The 9040-nt window shown below is 41.0% G+C and overlaps 2 non-coding genes across 2 annotated transcripts; one reads left to right on the forward strand and one right to left on the reverse strand.

Annotated features, from left to right (window-relative positions):
• Window positions 1-803: 803 nt before the first annotated feature.
• Trnas-uga lies at window positions 804-878 on the reverse strand. Its single transcript has one exon. It is a non-coding gene; the product is annotated as a tRNA-Ser (tRNA).
• A 226-nt stretch (window positions 879-1104) lies between these two features.
• On the forward strand, window positions 1105-1179 carry Trnas-uga. Its single transcript has one exon. It is a non-coding gene; the product is annotated as a tRNA-Ser (tRNA).
• Window positions 1180-9040: the final 7861 nt, after the last annotated feature.

Below are 9040 nucleotides of genomic sequence, written 5' to 3' on the forward strand. Positions count from 1 at the left end.
ATAACAAGAATAAGTAGTGGCAGTTTACTATATGAAAGCACAAGAGTCGTTTTGTAACAGTGCAAACTTTCAGAGATTCAAGATTTTGGACAAAAAAGGTTTATATTATCATTTATACATTTTTATATACAGAGTAGGCGTCAATTCTGTTCTGTTATTGCAAAACCTTAATCATCTTTCAGTTTCAGAATTCTAAGCTCACTTAGGGAAGAACCCACAATGTAGAAAAAAATTCAAATCGGTATAGAACATTTGCAAATTGTCACGAAAACAAAGCAAAATAATAAGAAAAACAAAGATTAAGAAGATACAAATGCAGAAAATCCACTACAATAACATAAGTTAGCGTGGCGAAAGTTGATTGTCTTCTGATGTTAGCAGGGATGACACAGTTCTCCGACCAACGTCACTGTCGTAACTTCCATCCCTAAAAACCTGGATGGTATTAATGTGATGTGACTCTTCATGCCATTTATGGCCTGTTTGAATGCCACTATTTGAAACACATTATTGTAAATTTTGATGTAAGATGATGTGACATTCTGTCAAGTGTAAATCATCCTCTACTGCCTTTCTGGAGCGAGAAAGGTTTAAAGTATGGGCAACCTTGGGAATGAGTGCAGTGGTAAAGTATAATTCCAGGTGGATTGCCTTCAAACTGTTACTTTTTAAATATGAAGTGAGGAAAGGAAGATGTTCAGGCACAAGTTAGTTCACATACATGCAGTAACAATATTTCTATGACAACTTGAATTAGAAAAACAATATAACACTGCTGAAACTTCCTGGCAGATTAAAACTGTGTGCCTGACCGAGACTCGAACTCGGGACCTTTGCCTTTCACGGGCAAGTGCTCTACCAACTGAGCTACCCAAGCACGACTCACGCCCTGTCCGCACAGCCTTACTTCTGCCAGTACCTCGTCTCCTACCTTCCAAACTTTACAGAAGCTCTTCTGCGAAACTTGCAGAACTAGCACTCCTGAAAGAAAGGATATTGCGGAGACATGGCTTAGCCACAGCCTGGGGGATGTTTCCAGAAGTTTGGAAGGTAGGAGATGAGGTACTTGCAGATGTAAGGCTGTGTGGACGGGGCGTGAGTCGTGCTTGGGTAGCTCAGTTGGTAGAGCACTTGCCCGTGAAAGGCAAAGGTCCCGAGTTCGAGTCTCGGGCCGGGACACAGTTTTTATCTGCCAGGAAGTTTCATATCAGCGCACACTCCGCTGCAGAGTGAAAATCTCATTCTGGAAATATAACACTCCTGTTAAAACTTTTAGTCTTGGCATTGTCTTAAGAATAACTGCCAGCTTATGGATATAGAAGTTAGTTAGTTCACACATTTGGCATATTTTTATTGATTGATGTCTTACGTGATGATACTCAGAGAAATTCCACACTTAGGCAAAACAATGTTTATTGCAGAAAAGAAAGTAATTAGTGTTATTTGTGGGATTTACACATGTAAATCTTGCAAGGGATCTCTTTAAGCAGCTGGGAATATAGACCACACAATACAATACTATAATTCATTTACGAAATTTGCTACCAACAGTCTGCCTGATTTGGGAAGTAACAGAGATTTACAAAAGTATGGGTTTAGAAGGGAAAATGTTTCACTTTACCATTTAATAAATGTAACTTTGGCTTAGAAATGGGGAGAAATATGCAGCAATAAAACTGTTTGAAAATCCACATATGGAAACGAAATCTGACAGATAGCAGAAATGCTACAAAATGTACATTAAAGATGGTCCTCCTTAAAAAATTCTATACCACAGAGCTACTCTCGAATGGTAATTAGTAAATTTTAGAGAAAAATGTAAATGCTCACTAAGTAATTATATAAGTAATCAAAATATCCACGGGTGTGCTGCCGGTCTATAGTGTCCAACGGGCACAATATTTCGACGATCATACATGTCGCCATCATCAGGTGAACTGACGGACTGAGCTCCTGTGAACGTGCCGGCACGGAGATCCGTACGCTATGGCTGCTCAGAGGGAACTGGGTTCGGTCGCGGCGGCGGCCGATTTAAATACCCTCCGCCCGCGGCGCGCTCCCTCCGCCGTCCGCGCCCCGCGCCACGGTCGCGCGGTGGAACAGATTGCGACGGCGTCTGAGATGACGTCGGTGTGATGGCTCTGTCCGCCGTGGTCGTCACAACTATACGTTTGCTCGATTTACTCTTGATTAACCCGATCGCTGGTTCCCAAGCCTTGCTAAGATTATAGCCACTCTCGGGGAAAATCGCCCGCATTCTGAAGAAACACCGCGTCGGAACTGTGTTTTGTCATCCAAATAAAACTCGTGCACTGGTGGGGAGCGCCAAAGATGACCTCGGTTTGAGGAAGGCCGGCGTGTACCAGATTCCGTGTCAATGTGGCAAGTTGTATATTGGTCAGACGATGCGTACCGTCGAGGATCGATGCCGTGAACACCAGAGGCACACTCGACTGATGTATCCGAGCAAGTCGGCGGTCGCTGAACATTGTTTGTCGGAAAATCACGCCATGGAGTATGAGCGCACGAGGATTCTGGTACAGACGTCGAGATACTGGGACAGCGTTGTTAGAGGGGCCATCGAAATTCGCACCAATGACGACCTCATAAACCGTGACTGTGGCTATAATCTTAGCAAGGCTTGGGAACCAGCGATCGGGTTAATCAAGAGTAAATCGAGCAAACGTATAGTTGTGACGACCACGGCGGACAGAGCCATCACACCGACGTCATCTCAGACGCCGTCGCAATCTGTTCCAGCGCGCGACCGTGGCGCGGGGCGCGGACGGCGGAGGGAGCGCGCCGCGGGCGGAGGGTATTTAAATCGGCCGCCGCCGCGACCGAACCCAGTTCCCTCTGAGCAGCCATAGCGTACGGATCTCCGTGCCGGCACGTTCACAGGAGCTCAGTCCGTCAGTTCACCTGATGATGGCGACATGTAAGATCGCCGAAATATTGTGCCCGTTGGACACTATAGACCGGCAGCACACCCGTGGATATTTTGACTATCAAATACGCCGGGAGAAACTCAAGAATCACAATTATATAAGTATTTTTACATTTTTCATAATGTGTGTGTGTGTGTGTGTGCACACGATTTTGTGTGTATGTGTGTTGATTATACATTCTTTTGACAGATTCCACACCATAATGTGGCACTGAATATGATCTGTAGAATAAATAACTAGCTAACTAACTGTCACTGTTTGATTTGTTCTTGCCTGAAAATGTTGTTATTTGTTTACTCTTATCGACAATGTAGTTCCCTTTATTTTGCTATGTGACTACCAAGTTCACTTTTTGTTTTGTCAATTTGGCTACTCAGTTTTTCACTTAATTTGTCAATTTTGACACTGTCTTCAGTTATCTGATATCCCATTTCAGTATCTTTACATTTTTGTCGGCAAATATGCGAATATTGGGGTCCCTCACACAAATAGTCTATCAAAACTTTTATTGAAACCTGTATCACACCACCCCCCCCCCCCCCCATTTGTTTACTTGTCTGGTTCTTTTTTAATTTCTACTTTCATCATACTGACATTTATTTAGCATCCACAAAGCGAAAATCACACACAGTGTTTCTCCAGAACATTTTCAATTCACAAAACAAAAAGATAAGCCAAAAAAATACTTTGAGTACTTAGCAATTTGACTTCACACAAACCAGCAAACATCGTGGTCCACAACATCAAGTCCAGTCTATGTGATGTCCATATTTTTCTTTAATTCTGGTCTGTGATTACAGGGATTTTCTGTAATTAACCTACTTTACTGTCTGATGCCTTTTTTACAAGGCATCTTTAGTGGGTGTCCTGAAATATTACATGATTTGTCATTTTTACACTAGGTTATAGTTTCACATCTATGTTATAGATTTAAAAACAGTTTATTTGAAACAACTGCAATTTATATACAGCTGCAGCGAAAATGGCCACTACAAGAAAGGTGTTATAGCGTTCTTGTCTCATCAAACTGAGTTATGGCAAAAAAGAATAATTTTAGATGTTCTCAGACACTAAATGAGATTTCTTGCAAATCATATAATTATTAGAATAGAAAATGCCATGGTTAAGGTCGATATATGCTTGGCAGAATTAGTTGTTGAAATGTATTAGTGTCCATGTCTGTTGACTGTATAAAATATTGTTTTCTTTGCTAGCGGCAATGCTAGAAAACTGCAATTTGTGGAGGTACATACTTACTTTATTCTATGCAGTCAGGCCCAGGGGACAGCTAAAAGGCTTCTCTTTCATGTGATTCTGTTTTAGTTTTCTGCCAACAATCAACCTTCTCTTGGCCAATCTGCAGCAAGTTGTTGTGGTTTCCATCTCTCCACCATTTCTTTTATTTCCCTTGTGGTCTTCTCCATTGGCAGCAAAATCGATCGATTTTAAATGCCAGCGATGTTTATCTACCGAAGCTACATCATTTTCTCATATAAACAATTTGGTTCTGATCATAGCTACAATACTGGGTCTGTTGTAGGTGTCACACAGCTCACAATCATGCTGGACCCTCCCCACCCCAGTGATTTCATCTTGTACCTACCCACAGATCTCTTTAAGTCTTTCCACTCAAAAACAAGAAAATTATTTTTTTATAATCTTTTTTTGGACATTTCAAATTTCAAGTCGTACAGCCTTAAATGTTTAATGAGTATTTCGTATAGCTGCAGTTTGAAATTACTTTAGATATTACGTGACTTAGAAATGTGACCAAGACTGAAGGACGACTGGCTTGCAGCTTGGATCCTCACTTTGATTTCTTATCCACACGATGTGTCCTCTGTAATGATTACCCTCAGCTAATTAAAATTATGAACCCTTTTGTAGGATTGAGATACAACTAACAGTGGCTGGGGTGTGTCTCTTCAATAGGTATGAGTCCTGCCCATCACCATGTATTAGATCTTCCATTCATTCCCAAAGAGACTGATCTTGTTGGCTGCTACCTCCATGCTGTCATTCTTCTACATCAGTTTTGCCTTAGATCTGGGCACCAGGGCCACATTGTCAGAGAATGTGAAATGTGTGATTTTTTCACCTTCTGTTTTGAGCTCTTGTAAATACATTAAAGAACTGTTTTTAAATCTATAATCTAGATGTGAAACCATAACCTATGTATAAAAAGGACAAATCATGTACTATTTCAGGACACCCACTGAAGATGCCTTGTAAAAAAGGCGAAACGCGTCTGGGCGCATAAATAAAAATAAAAATTTTGATGTGCAGCATGCAAAAAAGGCATTGTCTTTGAAACAACTGCAATTTATATACAGCTGCTGCGAAAATGACCACTACAAGAAACGTGTTATATATGCCCTGCCAGGCATTTCCGGTTGGCCTCTACCACAGATTCAGAAGACATCTCAACATCCACAAAACCATGGAACACATAAAGTTTAACAATATTTGTCAGTCCCATAACCTTGTATAAAAAGCCTCCTTCATTACCTTTTTCAGATCAGGTTGAACTATATCGTTGACACAAAACCCCCTTGTCTCATCCCCATACTTGATGTTGAAGCTAATTCGTGGAGGGTAACATTTTTAGGTAAGACCTGCGACACTAGGTAATATGTGATATGTTCATTTATTCAATATAACTTTTAAACTGCACTTTAATGTATCTTGGACTGATTCATATGCTGTCTTGAACCCCATTTCATAACATTAACAACGCCTGTCATTGCCATGTTGTTGGGGTCACTGTCACTTAAATAACATCTAGACAATGCCTGATACTTACAGTACTTTTGCAATTTGGATTTTGTATGATTTGTATAAGAGAAAGGCCTACCTAAATTATTCAAGCGTGACATTGCACGTAGCTGAAACATATGTATGTTTTTCACAATTAGTTTTGTAGAATATCTTTGAGTGTTGAATATTACATGATGAGTATTTTTAACAGTTAGTTACAATATGTATTTATGATTAGCATTAAACTGATATTTTTGTTGGGAGCAATACAGTAAATTCCATTGACCAATCCTAATTATACTACACAAAAGTACACTCTTGTATCTTGTATTTAAAACAAGCTTACTTCATTACAAAATTCTTAAGTCTTTTACATTGAAGAGCCAAAGAAACTGGTACATCTGCCTAATATCATGTAGGACCCCCACAAGCATGCAGAAATGCCGCAAAACGGCGTGGCATGGACTCCACTAATGTCTGATGTAGAGGGAACAGACACCAAGAATCCTGCAGGGCTGTTCATAAATCTGTAAAAGTATGAGGGGGAGGAGATCTCTTCTGTACAGCACTTTGCAAGGCATCACAGACATGCTCAATAATGTTCACGTCTGGGTAGTTTTGTCTTTGATTCAACACTTCAGACAACAGGTTCAGTGAGTGATTTGCCACAACAAGGGTGTCCATGACTGGCATATTCAGAGGACTAAATCCAACAAGTGCAAGACAGTGTTGATGAGCATTCAGTAACTTCAGTAGATGAAATGGATCAGTTTACATAGTGCACAAAGAGAGATACAACAGTAGGATCACACACAGAAGCTATTACATAAAATAAAATGTAACTATATAAACAATACCGTCTGAGCAATTAATAGAATTATCAGAAAAGGATCAATCTAATCTAATCTAATCTAAGAGGGGGTGGATGAAGATAAGGGGTGTGTATGCAGTGTACAGAAAGAAAACACACATGGACCTCTATCTTAATGCCAACAGCTGCCACCATCCTGCACAGCGCAATTCTGTACTCAACACCTTAGTGCACAGGGCCAGGTCCATCTGTGATAAGGCAAGTTTGCCAGGAGAATTGCGACACCTCAAGGGCACCTTCAACAAAAATGGATACAGTGTGATAGAACTAAGGAGAGCTCTGAAGACTAACCACAAGAAGAGAGAAGAGAGACCGAATGAAGACGAAGCAATAAACAATACCGTCTGAGCAATTAATAGAATTATCAGAAAAGGATCAATCTAATCTAATCTAATCTAAGAGGGGATGGAAAAAGTTCAAGGCAATCGTAAATTTTCTCAGCATGTTATAGTCTTAGGCGGAGATTTCAATTTACCAGATATAGACTGGGACACTCAGATGTTTAGGACGGGTGGTAGGGACAGAGCATCGAGTGACATTATACTGAGTGCACTATCCGAAAATTACCTCGAGCAATTAAACAGAGAACCGACTCGTGGAGATAACATCTTGGACCTACTGATAACAAACAGACCCGAACTTTTCGACTCTATATGTACAGAACAGAGAATCAGTGATCATAAGGCCGTTGCAGCATCCCTGAATATGGAAGTTAATAGGAATATAAAAAAAGGGAGGAAGGTTTATCTGTTTAGCAAGAGTAATAGAAGGCAGATTTCAGACTACCTAACAGATCAAAATGAAAATTTCTGTTCCGACACTGACAATGTTGAGTGTTTATGGAAAAAGTTCAAGGCAATCGTAAAATGCGTGTTAGACAGGTATGTGCCGAGTAAAACTGCGAGGGACGGGAAAAACCCACCGTGGTACAACAACAAAGTTAGGAAACTACTGAGAAAGCAAAGAGAGCTCCACTCCAAGTTTAAACGCAGCCAAAACCTCTCAGACAAACAGGAGCTAAACGATGTCAAAGTTAGCGTAAGGAGGGCTATGCGTGAAGCGTTCATTGAAATCGAAAGTAAAATTCTATGTACCGACTTGACAGAAAATCCTAGGAAGTTCTGGTCTTACGTTAAATCAGTAAGTGGCTCGAAACAGCATATCCAGACACTACGGGATGATGATGGCACTGAAACAGAGGATGACACGCGTAAAGCTGAAATACTAAACACCTTTTTCCAAAGCTGTTTCACAGAGGAAGACCGCACTGCAGTTCCTTCTCTAAATCCTCGCACAAACGAAAAAATGGCTGACATCGAAATAAGTGTCCAAGGAATAGAAAAGCAACTGGAATCACTCAATAGAGGAAAGTCCACTGGACCTGACGGGGTACCAATTCGATTCTACACAGAGTACGCGAAAGAACTTGCCCCCCTTCTATCAGCCGTGTACCGCAAGTCTCTAGAGGAACGGAGGGTTCCAAATGATTGGAAAAGAGCACAGATAGTCCCAGTCTTCAAGAAGGGTCGTCGAGCAGATGCGCAAAACTATAGACCTATATCTCTGACGTCGATCTCTTGTAGAATTTTGGAACATGTTTTTTGCTCGCGTATCATGTCATTTCTGGAAACCCAGAATCTACTATGTAGGAATCAACATGGATTCCGGAAACAGCGATCGTGTGAGACCCAACTCGCTTTATTTGTTCATGAGACCCAGAAAATATTAGATACAGGCTCCCAGGTAGATGCTATTTTTCTTGACTTCCGGAAGGCGTTCGATACAGTTCCGCACTGTCGCCTGATAAACAAAGTAAGAGCCTATGGAATATCAGACCAGCTGTGTGGCTAGATTGAAGAGTTTTTAGCAAACAGAACACAGCATGTTGTTATCAATGGAGATACGTCTACAGACGTTAAAGTAACCTCTGGCGTGCCACAGGGAAGTGTTATGGGACCATTGCTTTTCACAATATATATAAATGACCTAGTAGATAGTGTCGGAAGTTCCATGCGACTTTTCGCGGATGATGCTGTAGTATACAGAGAAGTTGCAGCATTAGAAAATTGTAGCGAAATGCAGGAAGATCTGCAGCGGATAGGCACTTGGTGCAGGGAGTGGCAACTGACCCTTAACATAGACAAATGTAATGTATTGCGAATACATAGAAAGAAGGATCCTTTATTGTATGATTATATGATAACGGAACAAACACTGGTAGCAGTTACTTCTGTAAAATATCTGGGAGTATGCGTGCGGAACGATTTGAAGTGGAATGATCATATAAAATTAATTGTTGGTAAGGCGGGTACCAGGTTGAGATTCATTGGGAGAGTGCTTAGAAAATGTAGTCCATCAACAAAGGAGGTGGCTTACAAAACACTCGTTCGACCTATACTTGAGTATTGCTCATCAGTGTGGGATCCGTGCCAGATCGGTCTGACGGAGGAGATAGAGAAGATCC

The sequence above is a fragment of the Schistocerca piceifrons genome, chromosome 2 (genome assembly GCF_021461385.2).
Source record: "Schistocerca piceifrons isolate TAMUIC-IGC-003096 chromosome 2, iqSchPice1.1, whole genome shotgun sequence".
NCBI classification, from domain to species: Eukaryota; Metazoa; Arthropoda; class Insecta; order Orthoptera; family Acrididae; genus Schistocerca; species Schistocerca piceifrons.